Source organism: Pseudophryne corroboree, chromosome 7 (assembly GCF_028390025.1).
Source record: "Pseudophryne corroboree isolate aPseCor3 chromosome 7, aPseCor3.hap2, whole genome shotgun sequence".
Taxonomy (NCBI): domain Eukaryota; kingdom Metazoa; phylum Chordata; class Amphibia; order Anura; family Myobatrachidae; genus Pseudophryne; species Pseudophryne corroboree.
In genome coordinates, this window is record NC_086450.1 from 140,919,930 (window position 1) to 140,936,172 (window position 16,243).

Sequence of the window (16,243 nt, forward strand, 5' to 3'; positions counted from 1 at the left end):
CAGTGCAAAACCACAAAGGACTTTGTACCCGTACGACGCGCGTGCGCATTGCGCTGCATGCGCAAATTAGCCCTTTTTTTCACTGATCGCTACGCAGCGAACAACGACAGCTAGCGATCAACTCGGAATGACCCCCAGTGTCCGGCATTATACAAAACAAATTGAACAGCACTCAGTATAACTCACCTTGCCGGCTGCATGCTGCAATGTAACCCTAATGAGAAGCTGGACTCAGCATCTCAGTGATAAAAGGGTCACTGTTGATCACTGGGCCATTACTTACGTAGGTAAACTAAAAATATGTATAAGTAGTTTTTCAATGGTTTGAAAGAAACATTCCTCTTTCTACCTATGGGCCGATTCTTGTTTGTATGTAAAGCAAAAAAGCAAGCAACTGGACAAAACCATGCACCTGCAGGTGGGACAGATGTAACATGTGCAGAGAGAGAGTTAGATTTGGGGGGGGGGGGGGTGTTCAAACTGAAATCTAAATTGCAGTGTAAAAATAAAGCAGTCTAACATTTGTGAGCTACATGCGAAAGCAGCCAGTATTTACCATGCACAGAAAAAAAAATATAACCCACCCAAATCTAAATCTCTCTGCATGTTACATCTACCCCACCTGCAATGCAACATGGTTTTGCCCAGTTGCTTGCTTTTTTGCTTTACTTACAAACAAGAATCTGGCCCTTTGTGCCCTTCTCCCAACCCAGGTTTCTAAGGGGAGACACAAGAATAAGGGGAATTAAGAGGCCTTGGCCCTGACTGAATCTACAGACGTGGACCAATTTGTTGCTACCCTTATGGTGGACACACTCTAGGCAATTTTGTAAACAATCTCTCTCCTTTTTATCCCACTGAGCGATATTGTTTACAAAATCGCCCAGTGTGTATGCTACCAGCAATGGCCGATGCGCGCTCCCGGTGGTCATTAACGATCCTCGCTATCGTCTGTACAGGCAGCACAATCTGACTAAATCATCAAATGTTGCATACTCAGGCCGACCGCGGCCTGACGTCACTATGTGATATAGCATAGTGTGTATACACGGTCGGCAGCCCAGGAGGGGAGGGGAAATACTATGTGATAGCGCTCATGGAGCATATCGCATAGTGCGTACCCACCATTACAGCTCATTAAAACAATGTTCCATACCTCCTGAAAAGTGCTGAAATTATAAGCTATTGTCACATGTATACCTGCATGCCTTTTCTACGTCCTGGAATAAAGCAAAGAAACACTACCTTACGTGCTAATGGCTTAACCAATAATCTAGAAAAACATGTAATGGGTATGCAGGAAACCAGATACTTGGGGTATATAGTGGGACAATGGCAGATAAAACCACAGTATGACACAGTGGAAGCAGGGCTGAACTGTCTTAAGCCACTTATACAGTCATCTATGGACTTTCTTAGGACTAATTGGATATTTGGATATTACAGATGACTTTTAAGTAATTTTGCCACTCGTACGGTTCCATTAACAAATATTACGGAAGAATTTTCCCAACCAGAGGGTTTGGACCAAGGCGATTGAAGCAGCTTGGTTTGATTCATGATCGGCGCTACGCTCTTCTCTGGTGCTACAAGCTACCAGAGTTCCACCAGAGGTTCATTATGTCAATACTATACCAACTGAAAGAAGAGGAGTAGAAACCTGTTCTCTATAGGCTTAATTAAGATGTGGTTGGAGGTGTGGTGGATGCCCCAAAGTGCCAATGTTCGTTAATTTGCGCAGGCACCGAACCCGTACTGCACATATGCAGTATGGGTCTGTGGCAATGTCTGCTGCTGTTTGGGGGCAGGGAGGCAACGCCCTGTTTCCAAAAACAGAGGCGTGTCACCGCCATTGTGGGAAAGTGATGAGGTCAGGATCTCCATCCGGAGATTTGTTGGATCTGCATCGACTGGCTTGCGCGGCCATATGGTTCACATGTTGTGCTATTTGATTTGCCTTTCTAATGAATAACCAGGTCGATACACACACATATATACAGATACACAAAAACATACAATTACATATACACACAAACACGTGGTCATAATTAAAGAACCCTACTGAAAAATTAACTGAACGGACCTCAAATTTTAATGTCAAAAATCAAAAAAGGTGAGCACTGCATTAAAGCAGAAAATTTGCATAACTTCCTCATCAGCAACATAATCAAACATTTCAGCTGTGAAAGCAATTCCTCTAGCAGGTTAGTTCAGTTTCTTTTTCAGCACTTACAAAGAGGAAAGATAAAAATGTGAAACTTAATTTTAGGTTTCTCTTATGCATTTGTTGGTACTGTTTCATGCATTGTAAGGTGCCATATTTTGGAACTATCTTTTTTTTTTTTTCAGGGAATCCTTTTCCCCATACTATGAATCTATATATTTAATCAGCTAAGCATTTTTTTGTGAGAGCAACAACTACTCCGAAATGACAACACGGATTTTGATAGTCCAAGTGTCATCCAATAGGGTGTGTGATGTAGATGTAGATGTGCAATAAGGTTGCAGAATTTTGAAAAGTGGTCAGGATGTTGAGGAACAACACATTAAAAAAAAACATGATTATTTTCCCCATAGAGTGGTGGGCGCGCACTTTTGATACACAATAAAGATGCTTTTGCTCAATTTCGAGCAAAGGGGTTGACTAGTAGTATACTTACTACATTGAGTGCGTATATATATATATATATATAATAAGAATTTACTCACCGGTAATTCTATTTCTCGTAGTCCGTAGTGGATGCTGGGAACTCCGTAAGGACCATGGGGAATAGCGGGCTCCGAAGGAGGCTGGGCACTCTAGAAAGATCTTAGACTACCTGGTGTGCACTGGCTCCTCCCACTATGACCCTCCTCCAAGCCTCAGTTAGGTACTGTGCCCGGACGAGCGTACACAATAAGGAAGGATTTTGAATCCCGGGTAAGACTCATACCAGCCACACCAATCACACCGTACAACTCGTGATATGAAACACAGTTAACAGTATGAAACAATAGAGCCTCTCAACAGATGGCTCAACAATAACCCGATTTAGTTAACAATAACTATGTACAAGTATTGCAGATAAACCGCACTTGGGATGGGCGCCCAGCATCCACTACGGACTACGAGAAATAGAATTACCGGTGAGTAAATTCTTATTTTCTCTAACGTCCTAGTGGATGCTGGGAACTCCGTAAGGACCATGGGGATTATACCAAAGCTCCCAAACGGGCGGGAGAGTGCGGATGACTCTGCAGCACTGAATGAGAGAACTCCAGGTCCTCCTCAGCCAGGGTATCAAATTTGTAGAATATTGCAAACGTGTTTGCCCCTGACCAAGTAGCTGCTCGGCAAAGTTGTAAAGCCGAGACCCCTCGGGCAGCCGCCCAAGATGAGCCCACCTTCCTTGTGGAATGGGCATTGACAGATTTTGGCTGTGGCAGGCCTGCCACAGTATGTGCAAGCTGAATTGTACTACAAATCCAACGAGCAATAGTCTGCTTAGAAGCAGGAGCACCCAGCTTGTTAGGTGCATACAGGATAAACAGCGAGTCAGATTTTCTGACTCTAGCCGTTCTGGAAACATATATTTTCAGTGCCCTGACAACATCTAGCAACTTGGAGTCCTCCAAGTCCCTAGTAGCCTAGGCACCACAATAGGCTGGTTCAGGTGAAACGCTGACACCACCTTTGGGAGAAACTGGGGATGAGTCCTCAATTCTGCCCTATCCATATGGAAAATCAAATAAGGGCTTTTACAAGACAAAGCCGCCAACTTTGATACTCGCCTGGCAAAAGCCAAGGCCAATAACATAACCACCTTCCACGTGAGATATTTCAGATCCACGGTTTTTAGTGGTTCAAACCAATGTGATTTTAAGAAACTCAACACCACGTTGAGATCCCAAGGTGCCACAGGAGGCACAAACGGGGGCTGACTCTGCAGCACTCCTTTTATAAATGTCTGAACTTCAGGTACTGAAGCTAGTTCTTTTTGAAAGAAAATCGAAAGAGCCGAGATCTGTACCTTAATGGAACCCAATTTAAGGCCCATAGTCACTCCTGCTTGCAGGAAATGCAGAAATCGACCTAGTTGAAATTCCTCTGTTGGGGCCCTTTCGGCCTCACACCATGCAACATATTTTCGCCATATGCGGTGATAATGAGTTGCTGTAACCTCTTTCCTGGCTTTAGTAAGCGTAGGAATGACTTCCTCCGGAATGCCCTTTTCCTTCAGGATCCGGCGTTCAACCGCCATGCCGACAAACGCAGCCGCGGTAAGTCTTGGAACAGACAGGGCCCCTGCTGCCGCAGGTCCTGTCTGAGTGGCAGAGGCCATGGGTCCTCTGATATAAATTCTTGAAGTTCTGGGTACCAAGCTCTTCTTGGCCATCCACGAGTATCGTTCTTACTCCTCGCCTTCTTATTATTCTCAGTACCTTTGGTATGAGAGGCAGAGGGGAGAACACATAAACCGACTGGTACACCCACGGTGTTACCAGAGCATCCATAGCTATCGCCTGAGGGTCCCTTGACCCGGTGCAATATCTTTTATAGCTTTTTGTTGAGGCGGGACGCCATCATGTCCACCTGTGGCCTTTCCCAATGGTGTACAATCCTATTGGAAGACTTCTGGAGGAAGTCCCCATTCTCCCGGGTGGAGGTCGTGTCTGTTGAGAAGATCTGCTTCCCAGTTGTCCACTCCGGGAATGAACACTGCTGACAGTGCTAACACATGATTTTCCGCCTATCGGAGAATCCTTGTGGCTTCTGCCATCGCCATCCTGCTTCTTGTGCCGCCCTGTTGGTTTACATGGGCGACTGCCGTGATGTTGTCTGATTGGATCAGTACCGGCTGGTTTTGAAGCAGAGGCCTTGCCGGCCTCAGGGCATTGTAAATGGCCCTCAGGTCCAGAATATTTATGTGTAGGGAAATAACCTGACTTGACCAAAGTCCCTGGAAATTTCTTCCCTGTGTGACTGCCTCCCAGCCTCAAAGGCTGGAATCCATGGTCACTAGGACCTAGTCCTGTATGCCGAACCTGCGGCCCTCTTGAAGATGGGCACTCTGCAGCCACCACAGTAGAGATACCCTGGTCCTTGGAGACAGGGTTATCAGCCTATGCATCGGAAGATGCGATCCGGACCACTTGTCCAACAGGTCCCTCTGAAAAGTTCTTGTATGGAACCTGCCTAATGGGATTGCTTCGTAGGAAGCTACCATTTTTCCCAGGACTCGCGTGCAATGATGCACCGCTACCTATTTTGGCTTCAGGAGGTCTCTGACTAGAGATGACAACTCCTTGGCTTTCTCCTCCGGGAGAAACACTATTTCTGGTTTATGTCCAGAACCATCCCCAGGAACAGTAGACGTGTCATAGGAACCAGCTGTGACTTTGGACTGTTTAGAATCCAACCATGCTGTTGTAGCACTTTCCAAAATAGTGCTACCCCGACTACCAACTGCTCCTTGGACCTCGCCCTTATAACGAGATTGTCCAAGTACGGGATAATTACAACTCCCTTTTTTTGAAGGAGTATCAACATTTCGGCCATTACCTTGATAAAACACCCTCGGTGCCATGTACAGTCCAAACGGCAGTGTCTGGACTTGGTAATGGTAATCCTGTACCACAAATCTGAGGTACTCCTGGCGAGGATGGTAAATGGGGACATGCAGGTAAGCATCCTTGATGTCCCAGGATACCATGTAATCCCCCTCGTCCAGGCTTGGAATAACCGCCCTGAGCGATTCCATCTTGAACTTGAATTTTTGTGTTCAAGGATTTTAAATATAAAATGGGTCACACCGAACCATGCGGTTTCGGTACCCCAACCCGTGTGGAATAGTAACCCCGTCCTTGTTGAAGTAGGGGCACCTTGAGTATTACCTGCTGGGAATACCGCTTATTAATTGCCTCTAGCACAGCCTCCCTGCCTGAGGGAGTTGTCAGCAAGGCATATTTTAGGAAACGGCTGGGGGGAGACATCTCGAATTCCAGCTTGTACCCCTGAAATACTACTTGAAAGAAACAGGGATCCACCTGTGAGCGAGCCCACTAATTGCTGAAATTTTTGAGACGGCCCCCCACCGTACCTGGCTACACCTGTGGAGCACCCGCGTCATGGTGTGGCCTCACAGGAGGCGGGGGAAGAATCTTGATTCTGGGAACAGGCTGACTGGTGCAGCTTTTTTCCCTCTACCCTTGTCTCTGTACAGAAAGGAAGCGCCATTTGTTTCTGAAGCCGAAAGGACTGTACCTTTGTCTGTGAGGAAACCTGAGGTAAAATTATTTCTTCCCAGCAGTTGCTGTGGATACGAGGTCCCAGAGACCATCCCCAAATAATTCCTCACCCTTATAAGGCTCTCTATGCGCTTTTTAAGTCAGCATCACCTGTCCAGTGACAGGTCTCTAATACCCTCCTGACAGAATGGACATTACATTTATTTTGGATGCCAGCCGGCAAAATATCCCTCTGTGCATCCCCCATATATAAGACGACGTCTTTAATATGTTTTTATGTTTGCCAACTAGTATCCCTGTTTGACAGGGTCACCGACCACGCTGCAGCAACACTATCTGCAGGTCTCAGTCTAGTACCTGAGTGTGTAAATACAGACTTCAGGATAGCCTCCTGTTTTTTATCAACAGGTACCTATTAAAGTGGCCGTATCCTAAGACGGCAGTGCCACCTTTTTTGACAAACGTGTGAGCGCCTTATCCACCCTAGGGGATATCTCCCAGCGTAACTTATCCACCTGGCGGGAAAGGGTACGCCATCAGTAACTTTTTATAAATTACCAGTTTCTTAACGGGGGAACCAACGCTTTCACACACTTCATTTATTCATCTGATGGGGGAACAAAACACTGCCTGTTTTTTCTCCCCAAACCTAAAACCCATTTTTAGAGGTGCTTGGGTTAAAGTCAGAAATGTATAACACATTTTTTATTGCCGGGATCACGTCACGGATGTTCCTAGTGGATTGTGTATATGTCTCCACCTTGTCGACACTGGAGTCAGACTCCGTGTCGACATCTGTGTCTGCCATCTGAGAGAGCGGGCGTTTTTGAGCCCCTGATGGCCTTTGAGACGCCTGGGCAGGCGCGGGCTGCGAAGCCGGCTGTCCCACAGCTGTTACGTCATCCACCCTTTTATGTAAGGAGTTGACACTGTCGGTTAATACCTTTCACCTATCCATCCACTCTGGTGTCGGCCCCACAGGGGGCAACATCACATATATCGGCCTCTGTTCTGTCACCATATAAGCCTCCTCATTCAACATGTCGACACAGCCGTACCGACACACCGCAGACACACAGGGAATGCTCTAAACGAGGACAGGACCCACAAAAGCCCTTTGGGGGGACAGAGTAAGAGTATGCCAGCACACACCAGAGCGCTATATATATACAGGGACTAACTGAGTTATGTCCCTAATAGCTGCTTTTTATATAATATACTGTATACAGTGCCAATTTTAATGCCCCCCCTCTCTTTTCCCTCTTACTGTACTGTAGAATTGCAGGGAAGAGCCAGGGAGCTTCCTTCCAGCCGAGCTGTGAGGGAAAAATGGCGCCAGTGTGCTGAGGAGATAGGCTCCGCCCCTTTTTCGCGGCCTATTCTCCCGTTTTTTATGGAATTCTGGCAGGGGTATTTACCTCATATATAGCCCCTGGGGCCATATATTGAGGTATTTTAGCCAGCCAAGGTGTTTTTATTGCTGCCTCAGGGCGCCCCCCCCCAGCGCCCTGCACCCTCAGTGACCGGAGTGTGAAGTGTGTGAGAGGAGCAATGGCGCACAGCTGCAGTGCTGTGCGCTACCTTGGTGAAGACAGAGTCTTCATGCCGCCGATTTTCCGGACCATCTTCTTGCTTCTGGCTCTGTAAGGGGGACGGCGGCGCGGCTCCGGGACCGAACATCAAGGCTGGGCCTGCGGTCGATCCCTCTGGAGCTAATGGTGTCCAGTAGCCTAAGAAGCCCAATCCGGCTGCAAGCAGGCGAGTTCGCTTCTTCTCCCCTTAGTCCCTCGCTGCAGTGAGCCTGTTGCCAGCAGGTCTCACTGAAAATAACAAATTCTAAGACTATAACTTTCTAAGAGCTCAGGAGAGCCCCTAGTGTGCATCCAACCTCGGCCGGGCACGAAATCTAACTGAGGCTTGGAGGAGGGTCATAGTGGGAGGAGCCAGTGCACACCAGGTAGTCTAAGATCTTTCTAGAGTGCCCAGCCTCCTTCGGAGCCCGCTATTCCCCATGGTTCTTACGGAGTTCCCAGCATCCACTAGGACGTTAGAGAAATATATATACATATATATATATATATATACATATATATATATATATATATATATATATATACACACACACACACACACACACACACACACATACACACATACATATATGCATACATACACACACACACACATGCATAAATACATACACACATCCATACATACACACTTTTTTATTATATTTTTACAGATTCCTTACAGTTTATTCAGATGGATACACGTTCCACTGCTCCTTTAAGAAAAGGCGTGTAACTGCCAAGAGCAACAGGTTCATTTACGCATTTCAAGGTTCTGCTCCTAGAACGAATAGCTTTATTTAGCAAAGCAATTTTATTAGACACTTTCTGGTGCCAGATGACATGTTGGGCCTAAGTACAAACACTAAGCAAACACTGTTCTATTAATGTATGTGGTCTAGCTTACCAAATGGAACAAGGAACACCTTCATGTCTCAACCTCATGTTCCACTTGCTACTGTACAAGGGTTTGGATGGAGCAAAGGACAGGTTGATTTTTCAAAATAATAACGTCATAGCCGTGAATAAAGCAAGGAAGAGGGGAAACATAACTTGTTGATAAGATGATATATTTCCCTATTTATGCTTTTATTACCACATAGAGATTTATGAAACTGAGCTATAGGAAGATCACAGTGAACTATAGGGGCCAGACACAGTTCCTTGTCTTATTATATTTTATATGTATACCGTATATTGCTCCTATTTTAATGCGGACAAAAGGCCCTACACACTGGGCGATATCAGTCAAAGATATGAACGATCTCGTTCATTAATGAACGAGATACCGTTCATATCTTTGAGTGTGGAGGCACCTGATCACTGCTGTGTGTGGAGGCACCAGCGATGAACGATGCGCGGCCCCGCGCTCGTTCATCGCTGGTGCCCCGTCGGTTGTGCATGCAGGCCAATATGGACGATCTCGACCATATTTGCCTGCACTTCTATGGAGCCGGGTGACGGGGGGGGGGGGGAAGTAAAGAAACTGCACTCCCCAAATCACTGCCCCCTCCCCCCCCCCCCCTCCCGCACCACCGGGTCGCCCGTATCCGCCGTCGGGCAGCTCAGCGGCGGATTTTTAAATGTGTAGGGCCCTTTTGAATGCCGATGGATCCCTGAGACGAGTATGAGGGTCTGGGTTAGGGTTAGCCTGCAGGGGGTGTGGGGGTAGGGTAGGCATCTGCATCCTCAGCGTTGGGATTCCAGCCGCCGGGATGCCGACTGCCTTGATTTCATACACAGCCGCTCCTATTTATGTATTTCCATTCATTTATCGCAATAGAGAGATAGATTCAATTAAGTATGAGGTTCTGCCCACACTTAGTGCTATATGTGTTGTACATATGGAAAATTACGGGAGGGAAAACCTTTGATAATTTATTACATAAAGGTTTGAGACATAATATGCTGCGCTATATAAGAAACTGCTAATAAATAATAAAGGGCCAGATGTAATAGCCTCCAGGTTGCCAGAGGTAAGGGACTTTGTGCGAGTTTGCCTGTTTTTTTTTTTTTTGTTTTTTTTTAAAGCAGCAATCATTTAAAAGGGAAAACCAGGTTGGTTTTGCAGTGTAAATGATTGCTGCTTTAAAAAAAATAAGAACTCGCACAAAGACTCACACTTCCTAATTCTCACAGGCTGCGTGCAGGTCTGACAGAGGAAGTCACTTGACACGTGGGAGTGCGCATTGTCAGCTACATAGTGCATATACACTAGACGATATCATGAACGATGTGTTGGAATTGGGCACATTGGGTCTGACTCAGACCTGATCACTGCTGTGTGTTTTCGCACAACAGGTGATCAGCAATTAACTGCGCATGCGTATGCATTGCAATGCGCACGCGTGTCGCCAAACAATAACAGGACATCGCCTGTCAGCGACAGGCTGGTACGAAAATTCTATTTATAGCAGCCTAGCGATCAGGTCTGAATCACCCGTATTGTCCATAATATCATCTGATGTATGCCTGGCTTTAGCCCAACAAGTGAGATTTGCCTGTCCAGATAACCTGCCATGTGTTTGTGTATAAGGTTGAAATGGAACCTCGTAGCTAATCTAATCTCCCTTTAAGGCTACAGGTAGAATAAGACCAGTAGCTCTTCTTGGCAGTATTTGTAAAACATGTAGAGAGTCACCATGGCAGCAGAAACTCCATGACAAATATAAAATGAAGCAAGGACTACAGACTGAGGGGCGATGGGACCTCCGTCACTGAATACATATTTTCTGTTTATTAATGGCTCAATCTCAGATGCAATGAGGCTACACCAGGGCTGCCTGATCACATGTATTACTTTTGTGTTACTGAAATCTGGGGCGTTTCGTTTATGCGATATTCCAAGACTTTGGCCAGAAAGTAAAAAACACGACAGCTGGTTTCTGTCAGAGACCAGCAGAGCACAATATAAAGGAGAAAATAATGGTAAACCCACGTGTTGTCTTTGCTCGTAGCCATGTAACGCCAGTGCCAACTGACGCCTACTCACCTAGCAATTTCTGCTTCCTCCAGGATATCATGAGGCCAAAAGGCAGCTAGCTGCATACACGCATTGTATTTGTGGTCTGTGGCGATGAGACTGCTCTGTGTACTCTGAGCAGGGAGCTCCCCTGTTCTACCTCCAAAATACAGTCACTGAGATAATGAGCATTGTGTGTCTCATATACTGACTAACAGTCTGCGTTAGACCCCATCACACGTAATGTCCTTAGCTCTCAGAAAATCCATACTGGGCACAGAAAACAATACTGTACAGAGGTCTCTCTGACTCATGCTGATCCACGTTTTGTGATACAATGTTTGGGCATATGCAAAACCACAGAGAATCAGAATATAATGAATCGGAGATTCTTTCCCTACTGAGGTTTTTATCCCAGTGAGTCTCATGTAGGTCCAGAGGGACAGAAAGTGCAGGACTTACGTGTAGCACTGACTGGACATTTGTGAGTCAATCATTGGTCACGGAATGCACCAAATTCCCCCAAATCTAAATTTAAGTTAACTGATTTGGACCTGCCCTCCTGCAACTTTTACTTAACACATTGCTATTTCTTCCTAACACCCTTCTGTGCTTTTACCCTAGTATTTATACACTCAATTTATATATAATTTTCGTCACCATGGAGTACGATAGAAAAGCTGTGAATATAAACGACTCTGCAGTAGACACTGTCATACATGTCTGCAAAGCTCTTTTAAAAGATTACTCAATGAAGCTCTGTCCTCCCATTGAACAAACTATCCATATGGTGGCATAGTGGTTAGCATTGCTGCCTCAGAAAACTAGATTTTGATTTAAATAGGATTAGGTTATTAGCTGTGTGAAGTTTATCTGTTCTCCAAATGGCATGTGAGTTTGCTCTGCGTCCCCTGGAGTAGTTCTGTAGTCGTGATATACTGGGGGTGTAGTATGTGTTGCCGGCGGTCGGGCTCCCGGCGACCAGCATACCGGCGCTGGAATCCCGACCGCCGACAGCTGGGTGAACGCAAATGAGCCCCTTGCGGGCTCGCTGCACTCACCACGCTGCAGGCACGGTGGCGCGCCACGCTATCTATTCTCCCTCCAGGGGGGTCGTGGACCCCCAAGAGGGAGATAAGTTGTCGGTATGCCGGCGCCGGTATGGTGGTCGTCGGGAGCCCGACCGCCGGCAACCTGAAGACCACCCATATATTGGGCCTGGTCTGCCTTTAACTAAACTGAGCATAGTTTGTGCTTTTACTTTTATGGATTGCTCCACAAGGGTAGAGACTTATGTGAATTAAACGGGATGTGGTTATGTGACCGCCGGTCACAATACCGACGCGGGATCCCAAACGCTGAATAACCCGCCAGTCGGCATGCCGACCAACAGGGACTATTCCGACCGCCGGTCACACAAACCCAACCCAATTAAACATGTTCTCTTCACAGTGCTGATTAATTGTTGTTCTATCTAAAAGGAAAGAGCAATAATACAGTAATAATCCAGAAGCCAAGAATCTTTGGGACCCACACAAATCTGGACACTACTGTCCCAACAGCCACATTTACAGACCATGGCACTCACTGATACAAGCACAATTTGCATTTAATAATAAAACAGCAGACCTCTTAGGAGGATTGGTATGAGTTACCGATGACTGCGGTATGTGAACCGCAAACCCTGTTAGATGGGAAAGGGTCTTTAGGCTCATCTCTGTAGCAAGGCTCGGGTTTGCCCCATTCTCCCCAAAGATGCTCAAAGCTTGCCTTGAGGAGACTTTAGCTTCTCCAATATGCAGTGAGCCTCCGATAACATGGGAAAAGAGCAGCCTATAAACCCCAAACCCATACAAAACAAAAGATGACAAAGCGACAAACACAAATCACAAGAAAAAAACATGGATAGGTGTGGCCAGGAATGAAAAAATTGTCCTTGCCCCAGCCAAAAGAACAGGACAAAGGAAAATAAAAGTGCTTAGTGCAAAGGGCAAATTCGGAGCAATGGTGGGATGTCACATAGCACCTTAGGCTTCCGGAAGAGTGCCTTTTAATCAGGGCCATGAAATAGCCAATCGCTATAATGAAATTTACAAAAGCGTTATAGAACCAGTTAGTCAGACCCCTCCAAGGGACTATGTAACTTTTTCCCTTACTATACTCTGGCCACATCTGCACCCCCATCCCAGTCCCCTAGCATACACGGTCGCACTTCTATTGTGCAGACTAAAGAGGAATGCACCTTAGAGCAAAAAATCCGCAAACCATCACATATCACTGCGATTATCGCCCAAGAGATCTAATGCGCAAGGTCGTAGATTTTGCCATACTGCATGCACGGAAATAAATACCTATATTTGCATGTATGCAAAGCTGTCCTCCCCTATCCATACGCTTAATTTTATATTAGTGATCGTCAGTGTGAACTTGCACAAGTCTTTACCTGGTGCAAATGATATGACTGAATACAGGCATATTTACTATTCTGTTCAGACATTCATGCCTGCAGTCCTGTCAATGTGCCCATAATGCCTATGTGCTTCAACTGCATGCTAAATCCCAATTACAACTCTTCAGTCACAAGTTTACACTGTATCTGCATCTGTTCTGGAGCATACGCAGTGCTTAAAACACACAAAACACAGGGGTCTATTTACTAAGCCTTGGAGAGAGTTAAAGTGGATGGAGATAAAGTACCAACCAATCAGCTGCTAACTGCCATGTTCCTGTCTGTGTTTGAAAAATGACAGTTGGGAGCTGATTGGCTGGTACTTTATCTCCATTCACTTTATCTCGCTCCATAGCTTAGTAAATAGACCCCAAAATCTGCTAACAGTCAAGCATCCAACTCCGTATCGGTCCCAAAATGTGTAGGAATAATATGTCAACCAACAAGGCATACCATTTTGAAAAGTAGACAACATACTGCACAAATGACGGCTCCCCTGAGTTTAATGAAGCCAGGATGGGGGAGATGCCGCTGGGAGAAAGAGGCTCAAACGCCGACCAGAAGTGGTGAAAATGGGAGGGCACAGATCACCGGACAGGTGATTTAATGCCCTCCCACTTCGAAACCAGTACCATTAATACATGCGGCCGTAAGCAGGACCTGCTTCACCGTGATTCAGCGGAGAGGCAGGTCCAAACAAATAACTCCCACAGCCGGCCGCATCATACATCTACCCCTCTACATGGTAATTGTATGGTGCTCAATGAAAACAACAAATGGGTCACATAATTTGAGAGAGTATAAGAGAGAAATACCTTATTGTAAATGAGGGTAACCTGGAGTTTCTAGCTGCCAGGATAAGGACAATTGTGCTCCCGTAGTGTGGGGGATGAATGTATGCCAGAGCGACAAAGAAAGCATTTATTAGCATCCGCAGAGCATTCACACACAACCAATCACAAGCACCACGCTAGTACTGGAGACTATCATGATACTCATCCTCTCTTTGCACCTTGACTGAACCACAGAAATCTGCATAAGCAGACATGCGTGTGACCACTTATTTGGGGGAATGCAGAGAGATTACATGCAAGATACAACATGATATTTACTTGGCATCAGGTCACCTAATCTCTTGCTTCTGAAGAGTCTTTAAGACTATATTGTCTGTTCTAGATGCCAATACTAAACAAGCGAATGTTTTCTTACATTTACCTCGCATAACGAAACATCCACTATAAAAAAAAATTTTTTAAAACACCTTAATAGAAAAAAATCCCAGAAAACCATTTAATCATAAAGGGAACTGCTTAATACAACCTTTCTATTCATGCAGACCCGAGTTTGAGAAAAATACAACCCATCAATATTTCATGTAAGACATTTCCATCTCCATTCAAACTGTAGGAGCAGTTTTGTGGGGAATTTCCAGGAACAGAAAGAAAAACATGGTTTCAGTTCTAACTTGAGGTTACGCAGAGAACATTTGAGGAGAAGTAAATGAAAAATGAACCAGACGTAGCAAAACTGTCTAGTGTCGGTGAAAGCCCATGGAAAACAAAATCAGCCATTGTTGGCATTACACACAACACATTGTTGAAGTGAAGATGAAACTTAAACTCTAAGTGACATTAGTACATTTGGGATGATCTCAAAATCTAGTTACATGTGAACCTTTCGCTATATTGTACAGTGATATACATTGTAATAAAAGATGTTGCAATCTCCTTTATACCACTTTCACATCGCATTCACGGGTCGCACAAGGGGAACTGTACATGGGTCCTTCCAGGGTGTGACCTGCCATGAGACCCCTTTCAGACTGGCAACGCAACCTGGTAATATGCCGGGTCTGGTTGCCATCGGGGGCGGGAGACGAGGCTGCACCGGCATAATCAAAGGCAGGTGCGGAGGTGGTGCTTGGAGATTAGATCTTATCCATGCCGCCTCCTTTATACTGTGAACGGGTCCCAGATCGCATTAACCCGGGTTACATGTTCACACCGCACCTGACTCGGTAACAACCCAGGAATAACCCTTCTTTATTCCCGGGTAGAAATACCAGGTCAGACGACACGGGAATTCAGGACTGCACATCGAAACGCATCGACCCGGCAATTTATCGGGTTATTTGTGCGGTGTGAAAGGGGTATGAGATGCCTTTGTAACTCATGACAAAGATCTTCCTTAAAAGTTTGCCAGTAGGGAGACCCATATTACAAGTGAAGAAAGATTCTATGGTCTCAAAGGACCAAGGCCGGGATGTAATGAAGTCCTGAGTTCAGCAGCGGTGCAGGATGCCGGCCAAACTCGGATGTTTTTTTTTAAAAGAGCAATCATTTACGAGGCAAAACCATGCCCTGTAAATGATTGTCCCATTAAAAAAACGTGTTCGGCCGGCATCCCGCACGGCCGCTGAACTCGGACATTACATCCCGGCCCAAGAGTAAACTTTCTGGTCCCAATGGCATTATTGAAGACATAAGATGCATAATGCGCATCATTCCAAGAATGACATCTGTGGGGGGGTACCCATTTGGGAGAGGTTTCGGCTGTTTAACCGGCGGCCAGCATCCTGACGCCGGGATCCCGTCCGCAGAATGCCGGCGGGGAGGGCGAGCCACAGGTTCTATTCCCACTCTATGAGTGTCGTGGACACCCACGAGTGGGAATAGTCCCTGTTAGTCGGCATGCCGACTGTCGGGATGTTCAAGGGGCGGGATGGAGATGTCGGTATTGTGACCGGCGGTCTCCTGACCGCCAGTCACATACAGTAACTACATCCCTTTGGGAGGCATGAGGAGCCCACTCAAGCATGCAGTGGGAAAATTTTTAACCTTATTGTTGGTGCACCAAGTACTTTGTGAACATTTACATTTATGTATATAAATGTACAGTTTCCCAATGTGCAAGCACACTGCTGGAGGGATTCAATCTAATTTCTCTTCCCAATCTTGCTCTCCTTTAAATAGAAAAGGAACCACAGGTAAATTTAAAAAAAAAATTTGAGTTTTTACACATTGCTAAATATTAGGC

The 16,243-nt window shown here is 45.8% G+C and overlaps 1 protein-coding gene across 1 annotated transcript in view; it reads right to left on the bottom strand.

The window, feature by feature from the left end:
• Positions 1-16,243, bottom strand: part of GPD2 (glycerol-3-phosphate dehydrogenase 2) — a 368,081-nt gene that overhangs the window by 301,001 nt on the left and 50,837 nt on the right. The window lies entirely within an intron of this gene.